Source organism: Stegodyphus dumicola, chromosome X2, assembly GCF_044657685.1.
Source record: "Stegodyphus dumicola isolate Sdum_Otavi_A_Nest chromosome X2, ASM4465768v1".
Classification (NCBI taxonomy): Eukaryota; Metazoa; Arthropoda; class Arachnida; order Araneae; family Eresidae; genus Stegodyphus; species Stegodyphus dumicola.
The window spans coordinates 177,625,893-177,643,941 of NC_140781.1; the positions used below are offsets into that span (position 1 = coordinate 177,625,893).

The following is an 18,049-nucleotide window of genomic DNA, read 5'->3' on the forward strand; positions in this document are numbered from 1 at the left end:
GTTAACGTATTTATGCAAAGTTTGTCTGGCGAACGCCAAGTACTTAAGTTGTGGCTTTTTGCCAAGCGAGAGAGAGGAAGCAGTTAGTCGAAGCAGGCCGCTTACCTTAGAAGTTTTACTCAGTTGCTGGTTGCCTTCCAGGCCAGAGGTTTAATCCTCTTGATAATTTTAAACGTATTGTAGTGTTCACAGTTCTCTGTACTACATACGGCTTCCTGTTAATATAAGGCCAATCTTCCACGTTTATTATTTTAAAGTTAAATTAGAGTTTAGTTATATTTTTATATTCTTACGTTTAGACCACAAGTAGTGGGTCTTTGTATTCCGAAGTACGGAAATTATTGTAAATAAAGAAAAATAAAGGGTTTTGTATACCCTTCTTGTGTATCCTGTCTACTTCCCACAGTTATTGAACATAGCTTTAGTAAGCTCTCTGTTCCGAGTCAGGTCCTTGCATGTTCCCGAAGAAGTTAAGACGGAACATTGAACCTGATAGTGGCGCCCAACGAAGAAGAATAACCATGGCCGAGTTTCAAGAAGAACCTGTGCTGCCTGCAGAAGCGGCTCAGAATCTAGAAATGCCAGCTGCCGCCCTGGAAGGATTTGGTTACATCGTCCAGACCATGCGCGCTTCGATGAAACCAGAAGCAACATTTAATGGAAACTCACCGGTAACCAGTTTTTTGGAAAAATTGGATGACCACTTCATGCTCTACCCCGTGCACGAGTTTCAAAAATTTACCTTAGCTACCAGCGCTTTGAGGGGCCAAGCGCTTAACTGGTTCAAATGTATAGGCAGAAGTCTCTTGGGTCAAGCAGGAAGTCCCACCTATACTTACGAAAATTTCAAGACTGCCCTACTAAAAGCCTTCCCTGTTGTAAGGGATCGTGCGAAATTAGAAACGGAACTTTTCAGTATATATCAGCAAAGAATCGAAAACCTCTCAAGCTTTATTTTAAGAAAAATTCACGTCTTCAAACTCTTGTATGGAAACCGTCCGGATCCTGAGATAATTCAAGTGATTTTGCCGAGGTTACTGCCCCAAGTGCAAGACTTTATTGAATTAAGAAATCCGACTACACTGGAAAAGTTATTTGAGCTAGCAATCCAGTTTGAAAGTAGAAGAACGGCGAACATTGAAAGAAGACGCCAATATCAACAGCGAAACCAATTTGGTGCGCCAAGACTACAGCAAACTCAAGCACACGGCTACGGAAGCAAAGCGAATCAGTGGGCAAGGAAACCCGAGCATTCAAAAACAGCCGGCGAACGTCGACAGTTCAATAGCAATCCAGGAAAAAAGTGTCAAGGCCAGTGGAAAAAGAAGGAAAGCACGGAAATGAAAAATAATTTAAACTAAAACGGATTTCTGCTGACAATGAAACCAGTTCGTGAAGAAAAGGCTCAACCGCCGATGTTAAACCTTGACCACCTGCCTAATGACGAGCAACGAAGAATCCGACAAGTGGTAAGTGAATTTGCTTCGTTATTTAGTGATATTCCAGGATTTACTCAGGTTACTATGCCAGTTCGCCACAAAGCATACCGGTATGATAAGAATAAGGAAAAAATTATGGAATGGCATATCACCGATATGCTACGTAAAAAGATCATAACGCCCATCTCAAGTAGTTATGCTAGCCCGGTGGTTTTATGTAAGAAAAATAATGACTATCCTTTGACACATCCAAAAAGGTGGAGATTCGCAATTGACTACCGTAAATTAAACTCCATAACTAAATATCCGGTATATCCGTTACCGATTATAGAAGAAATTCTAAGGAACATAAAATCAACCAAATTTATGACGACTTTAGACTTAACGACTGGTTATTTTCAAATAGGGGTTAGGCCTGAGGACGTGCCTAAGACTGCTTTTATAACCAAGTCTGGCACTTATGCATTTTTGCGTATGCCGTTTGGCCTTTCAGGGGCACCGGCAACATTTCAGCGATGTATGGACATTGTGTTAAGGCCTGTTCTTGGAAAGTCCACATTTATCTATTTAGACGATATCATTATTACTAGTGATAATCTCGACCAACATGTACAGGATTTAAGACAGGTGTTTTCTTTATTAAATGAGGCCGGTCTAAGAGTTAATGTCGAAAAGTGCAAATTTGCAGCCCCTGAATTAAAATATTTAGGTCACAAAATATCTCAGAAAGGAATCGAGACAGACGAATCAAAAATAATCGCTGTACAAAAGTATCCGACTCCAAACACGGCGAAGAAGCTCTCTTCTTTTCTAGGACTTTGTTCATATTATAGGTCCTTTATAAAAGATTTTGCAGCTATTGCTGAACCATTGTTAAAATTAAAAAGGAAAAAGGCAAGATTCTCGTGGACGGCCGAAGCCAATAGTGCTTTCGAAAAATTAAAACAAGCATTAACGCAAGACCCTGTGTTGAAATTTCCTGAAAAGGATGAGAATTTAGAAATTTCAGCGGATGCTTCGGATTATGCGGTAGGAGCGGTACTTTCGCAAAATCACAGCCCGTGGCATTTTTTAGCCGAACTTTAAATCAAACACAAAGAAACTATTCCGCGACCGAGAGAGAGGCACTTGCAGTTCTGTTAGCAGTGCAAAAGTTCCGAGTCTATTTTGGAAAGGCGCCAATAACAGTGTACTCTGATCATGCGGCGGTAACTAGCTTGTACTCAGGGAAAAACTTATCCCCAAGGTTAATAAGATGGGCACTCAAGCTACAAGAATATAATCTGGTAATCAAGCATACCCCCGGAAAGGAAAATATCGTAGCAGATGCCCTATCCAGAATTAAAATAGATGAAGAAGGTAATACCGTAAAGGTGGCAATGCTCACAGCATGTACAATAAATTCCCGAGAAACTGTAATAACCGAAGTGGGTAAGGATCCTGAGTTTGGAAGCATTTATGAGTATTTGAAGGATCCTGAAAATTTTAGCCACCAAGATATTGTGGCGATAAGAAATAGGGCGGCCCATTACGAACTAATAGATGGTCTATTATTTTATACAAAAACTACGAATTCCAACAACGAATTTCGACCTGGTATCCCAGCTAGTCTTAGATTAAATATCCTGCAGGAGCTCCATGACAGCCCTTTAGCTTCTCATGCTGGTATTCGAAAAACTATCCAGTGCGTACGCAAGGCAGTCTATTTTCCTGAACTGCAAAAGTTACAAGGGCGTACGTCCAGTCCTGCCCAACATGTCAAGCAGTTAATTATATTAATTTCCGCCCGGCCGGGTTTCTAAATAGTATTAAATCCGAATTTCCAAATGAAATAATTGGCATCGATTTATTGGGCCCTTTCCCAAAAAGTCAGTTAAATAAAAGTCGCTATCTCCTTGTTATGGTTGATCATTTTAATAAATGGACCGAAATTGTTCCCTTAAAACGAGCCTCCGCGAAATTAGTTACTGATTCTATTTTAAATAAATATATTTTAAAATACGGAGCGCCCCTAAAAGTTATATCGGATAATGGTCCTCACTTTGTAAGTAATATATTTGAAGACATGTGCCAAAAACTGGGCATACGTCATTTAAAAATGGTCCCGTATCGGCCGCAATCAAATATAGCGGAACGGGTCAATAGAAATATAGTGAAAATTATCCGTAGTTATGTTAAAAATTTTCATAAAAGCTGGGATAACTATGTCAATGAATTTGCTTTCGCCCTTAGGACCGCAAAACATGATACAACGGGCAAAACTCCTGCTGAGTTATTTCTAGGCAGAAAGATTATAACACCGTTAGATAAATTATTTTATGTGCAACAAAGAGCCCCAGAATTTAAAATGGGTGATATAGAAAAACTAATAAAAGAAGCAAAAAAGAATACGGAAGTAGCACAAAGAAAACAGAAGCTCTATTATGATTTGAAACGACGGGGAGTAACTTATAAAGTAGGGGATGAAGTTTTAAAAATTAAGCATTCACTTTCTTCAGCACCAGAAGATAAAACTGCCAAATTTTTTCCACGATTTGAAGGACCATATGTTATAGAAAAAATAACTCACGCTGTAGTAGTGTTAAATGCCAGAAATGGTGAAACCTGTTCCGCAAACATTGATTAAATCAAGCCCTACTTCGATCGTAATAAAATGCAAATATTTTCAGATCTTTTGCAGGATCCGGCACGGCAGACACCGCAGGCACAAGCTCCAGAGGTGGAAAAACGACAAGTACAAGGGCAAACCAATAAGAGGCAGGAGCAAGTGAAAAGAAAATTGCCCCGCGGAAAAATTGAAGGTAGCAAGGAAAAGAAGCCGTTCCACCGTCCAGAAAATAGAGTTCACGAACACCCCCAGACTGAAGAAGGAAGAAGGACGACGTATGTGAAGAGAATCAGGAGAAATGACGGCAACTATAACCCGGCTCTAAAACGGAAGATCGACTCATCCGACAGGACTCTCCGCAGTAAATGTAGCCGAACTGCGGAAGGGCCATCAGCGGCGGAGGAAAAGTTACAAGGAAAATTTGAACGGCCAACAACGAGGTCCAAGCAGGAACACGAAAGAAGTTTCCCGGTTCCGCCAAGACCAGCTGCCATCAAACGACCAAGACCACAGGCAGAAGCGAAAAAGAAGGTATTCAAGGGTGACCGAACTGGAGAAAAAAGAAAGCTTCTAGAGGAAGGCACTGAAGGGCGAGCCCGCACAAGAAGGAGGATAAATCAAACGAGAATCTGTGCTACCTTTAAGGACTGGGCTCAGAAAAGAATGTCCGAATATCACAAAGATAAGTAAAATTTTATGTTACTTTGCAAACTTAAGTTAATCTTTCATTCTTACTGCAAGTGGCAGATTTCAAGAAATTTTACCTCATGCGAGGTCTACCTTTATCGCCAAAAAGGCGAGAAATGAGTTGTTACCGATTTTGGTATTATGTTTTTCAATTACTCGCGCGTAAAACTAAAGTTGATGTATAATAGCGATGTGTAAATACTTAAATATTGTAAAAGTTATTGTATAAATTTTATTTAAAACATTCTGGCAAGAAAGAAGTTTTAGTCTGAAGGACTTTTTGAAATGTAGTATTTCAATGTAGAAGAATTGGCACTTGGTTTGAAAAGAATAGAAGTTAACAATGTACTACTAATGTATGTTTTCAAATGCGTAAAATTAACGGCATGTTAATATGTTCTCATATACAATGTGAACTGTTATTTTAAATGTTAAGAAATACCGTGATATGGTAAAAGTGAAAGTAATGTTAAAAATTTTTTTTATTCGTGTGACTGTAAAAAGACCAAATCATGGTGATCATGTGTTAAAGGTTGAATGAATGTAGTTAGGCTCTCTGACGCTACACTTCAGAGTTAGCCACTTTCAGAATAGTACCTCAGGGTTTAGAGTTGAAGTTAGGGTGTGTTACGAGGTCTTGGTATGTTGAATTTTTAACACGTTAGTGCTTTGATTGTAGGAGGAAGTGTTGAACACGTATACATAAACACATTCGTGTTTGGTGTTCTTTTACAACACATGTCAGAGAGCACGGGGAGAGATAATTAAAATAGTCATGAATGAAATAAGAATGTTAAGAGAAATATAAATATGCATGTTACTTGCCATTTCATTGTGTAACATTTCATTAAACTAGTTTTCCTTCCAGATCTCTGGAAGGAACCAGATCTCTGGAAGGAACCAGATTTGAATAAAAGCTCCTGTTTAGATGCAGTACAGATGAAAAAAATTGCGTGTCCTGGGAGCTGCTATTGTAAAAACAAATTTCTTTTTTTTAAATTTCTAGTTTCTAGTCAGAAATGTTTGTAAAAGATTGGCCTCGCGTTAGATTCTAGACCTAAAAGTTTTAAACAAGGTCGTTTTAGACCTCAGTTTCAAACTAATTAACTCTGGCGGGAAGTATGTAAGGATCTTAAGTTTTACTAACGTTTATTTTATTTTAAATCTTTACTATTACTTCTTATTTTCTACTTCCGGCCAGAATTATAAGCGTTAACGTATTTATGCAAAGTTTGTCTGGCGAACGCCAAGTACTTAAGTTGTGGCTTTTTGCCAAGCGAGAGAGAGGAAGCAGTTAGTCGAAGCAGGCCGCTTACCTTAGAAGTTTTACTCAGTTGCTGGTTGCCTTCCAGGCCAGAGGTTTAATCCTCTTGATAATTTTAAACGTATTGTAGTGTTCACAGTTCTCTGTACTACATACGGCTTCCTGTTAATATAAGGCCAATCTTCCACGTTTATTATTTTAAAGTTAAATTAGAGTTTAGTTATATTTTTATATTCTTACGTTTAGACCACAAGTAGTGGGTCTTTGTATTCCGAAGTACGGAAATTATTGTAAATAAAGAAAAATAAAGGGTTTTGTATACCCTTCTTGTGTATCCTGTCTACTTCCCACAGTTATTGAACATAGCTTTAGTAAGCTCTCTGTTCCGAGTCAGGTCCTTGCATGTTCCCGAAGAAGTTAAGACGGAACATTGAACCTGATAACTTGAGTCTAAAGGAAATGATATTGCTTTCTTTTGAAACGAAAATTGAAATGACGTATAACTTGGTTAAGTTACAATGTTACCATTAATTATAAGCGAAGCAAAAAAAAAAAAAAAAAAAAAAAAAAAAAAAAAAAAAAAAAAAAGGGGGGGGGAGGAAAGAAAATAGAGTAGAGAAGGGAATGTACAGCAAAGAACAAACGACGTTCAGTCCCTTAATTATTCAGTTTAGTTTCCTGCGGGTATCACGTAAAGTCGCTAATGCATTATCTTTAATTTTTAAAAGCAGTTTTGGAATATTTGAAATAATAGTTTTAAAATTATTTTGGAATACGATGGTAAAAACAGTGATTTTTTAGTATCCCAGCCTCAAAATAGATTATTTGTCCTGTCCTTTTTCGATAAATTTGTAATAAGTTTTAAGAAAAGAAAAACCTTTAAATTAATATCTTATGGAAATCTCTCTGTAGTTATGATTATTTTGTTACCTAGGGATTAACAGTGGTAAATTTATTTACCACTGTTAATCTTGAGGGAATAAGAAGTGTATGATAAGTATAATGTTTCTCTTCTGAAGTATATATAAAACCAATGTAAAAAATATCTAATACTGGTCTTTGTTATAATTGAGAATTATTAAAAAAACCTTTTGGGTTTTTGCTCATAAAATATAGATTCGCATGTGCGTGAAAAAGAGGTTTAAAAAATGTGTCATTTCAGTTGCAAAATGAGACGGCTGAAGCAGCCATGCTTTAAACGCGGAGGAGTAAAATCAGCGGAGTTTAAACGACGATATACTTCTTTAAGGTCATCAGCCATTTAGGCGAGATGTAAATGAATCTTCACTTCAATGCAACCAAGTTGACCTCCTATTTTTTTATTTCATCGTCCTTCATTTAATTCATTTAAACTGTGAATAAAGAGTCTTATGATTTCAAAGCGAATTTGAGTAAGACTCATTCTTCTAAGCGTGCAGCAGGGAGCATACAGGTCATGAACAATGAAGTTGCCATCTATCATTTCATTAATCTGATCCTCGTGACAAATCATTATCACATGCAACTAATTGCTTCAAAGCTTCAAAGTGGAAATTTTTCTGAACTACTTTACAAAACATTCTAAAAATTCTCGTAAATCGGAAAAAAAGTTTGTGTTTAAAAAGAGTTGTACTTTATCTTCTTTGAAGTTTCTAAATAATTAAAAAGCATGCTGTTATTTCAGATGCCTACCTATAATGTAATTTAATCTAAAAAATAAATTGATTTATTTTCACAGGCGGAAATAATATCCGGCAAGAATAGCATTATTAATACTAAATACTCACATTACTCAATTTTAGGAAACTAACTTAGGGACATACTCTTTCTCAATCCAAATTCTGTAGAGCCAGTTTTAAGATAGAGCAAAAACTGTTGTCTTAAAAACGAAGTATTGTGTTCATCTCAGCATAACCCTAGTTTGTATTGAGTATTGTCTAATTGAAATCTGGTGTCATTTTAAGCCTAAATTGAACTCTGGAGTCATTTTAATCTGAATATGAATTGTATATTTGTGGTATAATTTTCGCTTATCTTTTATAAACTTAATTTCATTGCAAGGCGATAAGTCGTCTGACTGTCTATGCAAGCCCAGCAGCAGTTAATGGTTAGAAGAGGACGGATTCGTACAGCTTATGGAACGTATGACTTATTACCTGCTTAATAGAATGTATATATGCAATGTCCAAATTTTCGCTTTGTGGAATGTTTATATTTTTTAGATCATTCTCTCAATGTTAGACAAACTTACATACTATGATTACGCATCTGTTAAATGAAATGAACGTATGTGAATTAAAAAATTATTAATCTTAATTTACATTAAAATTTAATTGCACGTATAGAAATTAAATTTTATTAAGATACCATGATAAATTGCTTAACATCGAAACCAAATTTCAAATGCACGTAATAAAAAGAAATGAGTGTGACTCTCTTTTGAGTAGACTGTGAAACAGCGAATGAAACACTTTGCGCTTACAGTCTTCTGTGTGTCCCATTTTTATTTTGCCGAACAATTTTGTTGGTTAAACTTAGGCTACATTTGCTCCTCCGTCTAGATAAATTCTTGCCGGCGACACGCGTTTCGATCTCCGGTTTTTGTCGCCAGCGTAATCGTATTGTTACGAAATGCCCAGCTTCAGTAAGACAGCTTCCCCGCAAAGCGGTTTTAGGGTTGCGAGAAAGATGCAGGAAAAGGCAGGATTGTCAGATTTGGTGCGAAATTTTCCATTTGGGGACATTTGACGACAAAATTGGCGATATGCCATAGACGGTGCGAGAACATTCTAGAACGTATCCTTAGCGGCTTTCCTTGGGAATGTTCTCGAAGGTATGTTAAAAGCTATATATACACTGCCTGTACGCGAAAAGGGGAGTATGATAAGTTCAGTAGTAGTGTTTTGAGTTAAGAGATTATCTTGACAGCGACCAAACCAAGTCGGGAGCTGTACTGTAGTGCTTTGCCGTGAAGTTGTCTTGGTACTTACGCATTATCGCAACCAGGTTGGCGCGATTTGTAAGTTTGAGTAAAAAAGTATGAATAGAAAGAAAATGTACATTTATTAATTACAGATAAATTTTAATACAGTTTTTTATATTATTTTGTTTTAAAATATAAAATAGCAATTAAACCCTTCCGGTTTCGAATTTCAATAAGTTGCAGAATTATTTTTTCGGCGGAAATCTTTTGGCTATTGCTTTTAGCACTGATTGAAAACCGTCTTCGCCATTAACAGCTTGAGCTTGGCGCCATATAAATTCGATAAGGTATGAGTCAAGATGATGACGGGCTGTTCCTCTCTGTTTTTAGTTGCGCCATTTGGCTGAGCCCCACATGCCCTCTACATGTTGTGTGTGAACGCCTGTGTTGAGATCCACAAAGTTATATTTGTGATTAACAGTTCCATGCAGAAATCCAGCATTTTCGAACTCACTTGTATTGTATCCTTTCCAGCAATCCGAATAAATGATGCTTCCTTCCTTGATATTTTCGCAAATTTTTTCCATGAGGGTAACGGCGCTTCTGTTAGGTACAGTAACCAAAAAAGTCTCTTTCTTTTCTCGGCAAATTCCGCCGAAAACCCATTGCTGTGGTAGTACACGCCGAGTGTTATTTTTTCTTTTTACAAATAAATTCTTTTTACAAAACTACGTATAACACGTAGGGTTGCCGTAAGTAGGGTCGCCAAATTTGGCGATTTATGCGAATTTTGGCCTGGTTGCGTTAATACGTAAGTACCGTTGTCTTCACCATTGTAGCCTGTAGCCTGAAGGCTGTGTTGCTGATTGCTTCAGCTTGTTCATCGTAGTTCTTCAATGAACGTGTAAGACTGTAAACGTGTCTTTGGAACTCTCCTGTGTAATACGGGCGAATAAATTGTGTGTTGATTCTTCATCAAGTGTTATCGACAGTTACACCAAATCCATGAAAGCATAGCACGCTACAGTATGGATGCACCTTAAGAGTAAAAAAAAAAAAAAAATCACTACTTCTGTTTTTCAAATTAACTGGGTGTAAAGACCACTATGCCTTTCTTCTTTTTATAAATCACTGATTAAAATCTATTGATAATTATAGACAGGGGAAGAAACTGAAAACCAAGAGAAAATGTTTACTTTTCTGCCATAAAGAAGAATGTTCAATGTATCAAACGTAGTGCTACGAATTTTGTATTTAGACAGCTAATGTTAGTAGAATTATAATTAAAATTGTTTTATTTCCCGGTGCGAAATGCAGTACGAAATATATTTTAAGAAAAGCTACTCCTAGAAAGTAAAAATATAAGAGCACGTGCATTTAACATTTAATAAATAGATATTTCATAATTTATGCTTAAATTGAATAAGTGTAATCGTGCTTAGTTGTAAACGTAATTCTAATTTTTTGCTTTCCAGAAATTTTGAGAAGAAAAGAAATTACTAGAACTCTCTCTCGTGACCGATTGAAAGCTTTAAAAAGCCGGAGAGAAACATCTCAGCTCAATTGTTTAGTCAGGTGCTGTTGTTATTGTTGATCGCATTAGCTTTCTCTGCTCTGCGGATTGCGTTCTATTTAACGTTTTAGTAGTTTGAAGGATAACTACTGATTATTATTGCGTGATGTTGTGAACATTTGTACAAATATTTCTGAGAAAACTTCCAGCGTTCTGTTATATTTCTCTTGACAAGAATAAATTTGATTAAACTTTTGTCGGACTTGTGCATTCAATCTATTACGAAACCGTACGCACGCAACAATATTTTATTACAACAAGAGCAAAAGCAATAGAATTATAATAAATAACCTCATTAATTATAAAAGGAATATCTTTGTTAAATTCCATTTGCACACCTAGTTCCATTCAAAACTGCTTAGTATTTTTAAAATTACGTCAGTATCTAGTTGCAAAAATTCATTACTAGTGAAGGCTTTTTTGTTAAATTTCAGAAATGCATGAGTAAAGCAGAGGACAAGGGCAAATGCTATAGAAACGTTTAAGTGTTATAAAAAATTTGATCTTTATTCTACAAGAAGAAAAGTAGAGGAAGAGTTGTAATCTAAAATCACCTATTTTCTCTAATAAACAACTTTTCTTTTCAGAACTTAAATATAAGTATATATAAATATATATATACACGCCTACATGTGCATATGTATACACACACTGTAAAAAAAAAAGTTCGCTCTTTACAGGCAAAAGTTTTGTAAAGTTACAGAAATCAAAAAGTTACAGAAGAATTTCCTGTAATGGTAACAGGTTGAAAGCAAACTGTAGCGGTAACAGCAGATTTGCTTGTAACATTACAGATAATGTTTCAGTAGCCGCGCGGAAGAATCACGTGACTGACTGGAAATTAGCCAATCAGGAGAAAAGTGTTTGAAAGCTAGTTGCAGAAAAAAACATGGCTGAATGCATGTTGGTTGTATAGCGCAGGTAAGTAAGAAAATGTTTACAATTACTATTTGAAATATTTTTTGTTCATTTTATGCAGATTATTCTCATGCATTTTGCACTGTTATATGTAGTGAGTAAGTATTTTAACGTTTAAGCTTTGCGATTAATTAATATCAATGCTCATAATGTCTAATGAGTTGAAAGAGTGCAAAATATTTATTCCAAATGCAGATCTAATAGTAGTATTTTGTCATTGTGCATCCGATAAATTACGCCTTCAACTGCCCTTATTATTATTTAAAACTAATTATTCCAAAATTTAATCACTGTTTGTGGTATATAATTGAAATGGTAATGTGGTTGTTGAAAACAAAACTAATCATTTTAGCGTTCTTTTCCAATCGTCTGACCAAAGAACGTTTGACATCTTTTTCCCGGCAGGCCTTGCGAGAAACGTTTATATAAACATTTAGAATTCTGAATGTAATGTATATATTTTTTTGCTTACTAGGTTTAGTTTATTCTTTTTCTAGGATTATCTAATTAGTTATACCTGGTTTATAATTCAGTCTAATATGTTTATGTACGAGTGTGTTATGAAGTAAAATTACAAAAGCTTGAACAACGCGGTCGAGAATCTCGTTTATTCCTTTAGTGTAATAATATTTTTTTCAGTGGTATTAATTTCTTACGAAAATATTATAATTCCAAAATGAAGTAATTATATTGATTAAAAATATGCCGTATCATACGGAAATGACCTAAAATATTTTTCTAACAATTCGTTAAACTAATTATAAAACAAAACTAAAATTTTGTGCATTATTTCCAAAAATATCATTTCATTAATATTTTATAAATGACAACATATATTATATTGTATATATAACTACCATTGCATACTTATAAGTTTTTAAACATTTAATGTAGAATTTATGTTGATTTTATTTTGCCCAGTTTTAATACAGTTTTGAAGTATGATAGTCTTGTTACTAGGATAGCATGAATCTGCTAATACAAGTTTAATACATTTCTTGACAAATGTTTCTCTTATTCATGTAATATAATATATAAATCATAAAATAAGTTTTCTTAAAAATAAATTATTATTGTTTATTGGAATTTAAAACAATTCTGTATCTGTATGTTGTATTAAAAATAAAATAATAATGAATTTTTAATGAAGCATTGATTTTAGCATTAATATATATATATATATATATACACATGAATAAATGGAAATGCAAGCTACTTTTCCTTACAAAACCGCCTATGAATATATACTTTCCTTTAGGCTGATAGCCTTTGCATGCTTTGCCATATTCTATCAATCCAAATGATGCAAATATGCAGAAAATTTTACTTTCTTTGAAAGTTAATACCGGAAATAAAATTCAGTGCATTTGTAAACTACATTAGTTCTCTTATAGCTTGGCATTTAATTGCCCAATGATTTACTAGTCCAAACTAAGGCAGAATTCAGATATCGTTCAAATAAAAGAAAATTAATAAGGTCTGATTTTTAGACCTATATATGAAGATTTATTTTTTTTAAATATTATTTTAAGTCAACCAAATTAATTTCAAATTTAAGTAAGTATTCATGCCTTTCAGTAGCATTATTTTTGATATCTTAAATTAAATAACTGAATGCAATATTTCTTGTTAATAAAAGAAAAGCAATGTTATGAAAGACTAGCGAAGCAGATTTGCAAGTTCTAATTACGAAAGGTCCCATGCTTTAAGGGGTCATTTTTAAAAATACTTAATTAAACAAAAATATTTAACGTAAAACTTCCAAACTTCACACATGTGGAATATTAATTCTATATATTTTATCTCATTCTTGTTTTATTAATTAATTTCATAGCATTTTGTGTGACACTAGCAGTAATTATTAATTAAATTTTATGCTGTTTCTGATCTATGTTTTGATTTTGTTATTAATTACGTTATTTTACATAAGATTTAAAATTATGTAAGGAACAAAAACCTTCTGCATCTATTAATATATGCTGAAGTGAATGAAATTATGCCAGTGAAATTTTTTAAAATCAAAAACAAATTTCTGTGGAAAATTAAAGTTATAAATTCTAAATGCAAACAAAGGAGTGAATTTGAAAGTTATCAAATAAGCCAAAGTGTTGGTCATTTTTTCAGTTTTGCAGAAGAATTTTTATACTTTGCAGAATGGGAATATGATGTTTGGTTTTGTTAGTATTAATTATTACAACTGAATTATTGCAACTTACATTGCAACACGTAATTTAGCTTAAAATTTATTTGAACTTAATTTTCTAATTTATTTTGATCATGTATATTTCATGTGTCATAAGTCTTTGAAATGAACTTAATTCTCATCCTATTTATTTACACAATTTTTTTAAAGAAGAAAAAGTCACATTTGTTTTGCTTAGTTGCACACGAAGATACAGAGGGAGAAAGAGGAGTTATGTTTACTTGCAGACTTTTTTTCCCTCCTTTTATATTATAGTATGAAAATCAAGGGGGAAATTAAGCAATCAATTTAATTTTGAAGGATGTGATTACAATAAGATCATAACCAATCAAAAATATTCATGAATGAACTACTGGTAACTATCATAGTATTATTATTTAAAAGAAACCTACATTCCAATAAGAACGCTTAGTAACATAACCATTTAAGTTATCTAATAAAAGTAATTTTCATTCCTACTTCCCTATACATTGAATTTCACTCTTAGTATTGTCCACTGCTACTCCCTAGACCTCAAAGCATTTAATGCATCTGGAACTGCAATTTGTGTCTTTTTCTACAGCATGCAAGTTATCACCGTTTAGTTTGTACTGCCACGAGCAATGATCTTCAGAATTATCTTATTGCGTTGTATATTCCACCCCACCCAGCTTTAGAACCAGATTCTGAAAATTAAAAAAATATTTACATAATTTTCCCCCTTTTAATGCATTCAGAAAATGAATATTCCAAGATTTTAAAATGGATTTATCAACATAATGATTGTTTTCGTCATACTAACAAAGGCAAACTTTTGTACACTTAAGGCCCCGTTGAATCTTTCTCTTCTAACTGTTGAATATTATGTCAGCCTAATACAAACAATGATCTATGATAGTGAAAGCAAATATCAACTGCCATTCACTGTGCAATTTTGCCATATCAGCTGAATGTTCACCCTAGCAAGCATCGGACCACAACCTTCTCTAATTATTTATGTATGATCTGAGGCCTAAGGATGTGCAAGAACAACAATGAGAATGACAGAAGTTCAAATTATAAAGAAGAAATGAGATAACTTATTAGATGTTGCAATTATGTGTATTCTTATTGAAATAGAGGTTTCTTTTAAATAAATAATATTGTGATAGTAGTAGTTTATCCATGATTACTTTCCATTTGTTATATTCCTACTGTGACTGTGTCCTTTGGAAATTAAATTATTCGTTTAATTTTTCCCTCTTAATTTTCGGAAGATAAAATTAGTAAAAATAAGTGGGAATATGGCATCAAGAGCATTAGATATCCCAATTTTCTTGAAGCTGTTCACTATTATTGTTTCATCAATGATAGGCCATGCATCCAAAATCCACTAGCAAATCAGTTAGTAAGATGAAAATGACCACTATGCGGACAAAACATTTAGGGTAACTTGTTTTGTGAGCGCCTTAAGGAAGACAAACATTACCTAAATCTTTAAAACATATTCAGAATCCTGTGCTAAAAGAAAGCTAGGGGGAAAATGTTGTCCGAGTCCCAGTGATTCCTTTGGACGAATATGTAATATTGTTTTAGAAATTTAAGGTAATAAATATAATATTTTTCGAATGCTAAAACAGTTCGAGAAATTTATTCAAGTTCTGAATTCTGAATATAAGTATACTGTATATTATATTTAATAACTATGGTGGCTTCATTTATGAAAATATTTGAATATTGGCTGTTTTTGTACAATGAACCTTCTCTAAGCTACGTGATTCCTGAAAATTTTGATCTTTAAATGATAGTGGGCATCCTAGCGAAGTTATGTTTACTAATTAGTTATTTTATGAGGGATGCTGATTAAATTTAAAAAGTGATTGACTGAGGTAGCTTGTCGTAATGAGACGGTTCACTGTAATCCAATTTTTTAAAGAATTTAAGCTGTTCTTAATTAATTAAGATATTATAAAGAAATATGATTAAAAGTGTTATACAAGCACATGTTTAAAACATCTATTAAAATAATTTTTATAAGCTTTTTAAGAGCATGATTAGGATTTTAAAAGAAATGTTTTTTTCTTTATTTAGGAGACATGGTTTACAAAGAGGAGAAAAACCATTCATTTTTTCCAAGCAGTCGAAACGAATTTTTATGAAATGTTTATTAAATTATGTTATTTTTTAATTAATTCTTTTTTTCAGGTTTTATGTAAAGTTTATGAATTAAGTAATAAATTATTTTTACTTCTGTATTTTAATTAGCATATTATTTGCTTCATAGTGTTTCACAATAAAATTATAAATTCAATAAACTTCTTAATTAACATGCTGTAATATAGAGAGATCATAAAGTTTGTTTTCTGTTGTCACATGTTTATTTCACAATTTTGTATGCTAATCTCGAAATTTATAATATCTAGGAATACTTTTTTAGTATCACTTTCGAAATGGTAAATATTAAGCCTATATTTATTACATATTATGTTTGTAAAAAATTATAGGTAAAATTAAAATGCATTAAATTTTAAGCTAAACTGAAGTATTAATTTTAGAAATAAATTTCTTAAAGGCATAATTGTATTAAGAATTTTAAGGTCAGTTGGCAAAGTTTTATGCTTATTCAAAAAGCATGACATTAGGTTTTTAATGAAAGACTTCTATCTGTTAATGCAAAGGAAATTATTTGAAGGTAAGTAAAAATGTTATGCATTATTTCAAACAATAGCAGACTGTTGACAAACACTGAGTGCAGATAAGAATAAAAAATTAGTTAGACATTGTAATTCAAGCGTATGAACAAAATTTGAATTCCTTGTAGTAACAAAATGAAGTTTGTTGCTATGTTGAATTCTTTAATTTACTGAAAATGTCATTTTTTAGAAGGAGAGAATATATTTTTGAAATATGAAGAACAGCTGTTCTGAGTTCTTCATAGAAATATTTCACAAAATGTCTTTTACTGTAATAATATGATCATATCAACATGCAACACGTTTACTCATATAAGTTAAATCTAAAGCAACATGTGTCTATTTTAGCTAAAATTACTAAAAAGAAAGTTCTAGAACATATCTTATTAACTGACACTAACATGCAAATAAAACATACTATTTTTTTCAGCTATTTTACAGGGCAAATATAAGGAGTAGCATATCAATTTGAACTTTTAAATTAATCAAAATGATAATATGAAAGGCCTTTCAATAATATCAGACATAAGTTTCTCTTCATAAAACAAAAATACTCTGCAACAGACTAATGTTACTTTTTGAAAAAAGAACATTGCTGTTGAAAGCACATCTTTTAAATTAATGCTATTCTGAGGTCAAATTGACTAATTTAAAAAGCCAAACTATTATGCTTCACTTGCATATATCTGTATAATGATATACACATGAAGATATTGTTTTACTCAAAACATCTTGATTTCAATATATTTTATTATAATAAGCATCATTTTAGACAAAAAAAATCTACTACTTTTATAAACATATCCTTTAGTATTATCTATGAAAAATATATTCTACACACATAATTACTTAATGGGATATTAGAAGGGAATAATCTGAAACCTTTACAGATACAACCATTGGAATTTTACGTAAGAAAAGTATCTTCTACTCACATAATAACTTGCTATAATAATACAAGTAAATAACCTGTAACGGTTACAGATATATCTGTTGAGATTTTACATAAGAAAAACATGTTCTTTCTACATAATTATTTGCTGTAATATTACACGCAAATAATCTGTAACCATTACAGATATATCGTTTGGGAATTTACATGAGAAAAATATGTTCTACTTACATAACTATATGCTGTGATATTACAAGAAAAAGATCTGTAACCATTACAGGCAAAACTCTTGTAATGTTACAAAGAAAACACCTGTTTCTGTTACTCAAATAACCCATGGCATCCCAGTTTCCATGAGTTTTCTTAGTAACTTTACAGATTTTTTTTTACAGTGCAGAGAGAGTAGAAATATAACAATATTTAATTAATGAATACTATTAGTGTCGCTCTAAGTGCTACGAAATTAATTAATTAGAAAAGAGATAAAATAGATGAAACTAATACCAATAAAAAGTAGTAAGTTTCCTTATAGAACGGCACAAATTAAAAAGCAATTAAATTAGAAACTTGGCAAGCAAAACTGAAATAGAATTAGATTCATAATATAAAAATAAAACAAAATTCACAAAATATGAAATAATAGTTTAACATTCTTTGGTCATTTTCCAGGAGCAGCCGAGAGAATTATCAACATAGTCTCGTTTCTGAATTATGTCTAAATGAATAGTATATTCCCTAAAAATTGTTTAAAATACTTCCAAATCTCTATTAATTTATTCTCATTTAATTGTTTTAAGTTTAAGGAATTATTTGATCCAGATATAAATTTCTAATGGTTATTTAAAGCCGATCTACGTTGACTTAATCTTTATTTGTGGTGCAAGAGAATAGCATCAGCTGAGTTCAATCAAG

At 32.8% G+C, this 18,049-nt stretch overlaps 1 long non-coding RNA gene across 1 annotated transcript; it reads left to right on the plus strand.

Moving 5' to 3' along the window:
- Positions 1–11,138: 11,138 nt before the first annotated feature.
- LOC146992984 (uncharacterized) lies at positions 11,139–15,807 on the plus strand. Its single transcript, XR_015039153.1, has 2 exons — positions 11,139–11,394; positions 15,644–15,807. It is a non-coding gene; the product is annotated as an uncharacterized LOC146992984 (long non-coding RNA).
- The last annotated feature ends 2,242 nt before the right edge of the window (positions 15,808–18,049 follow it).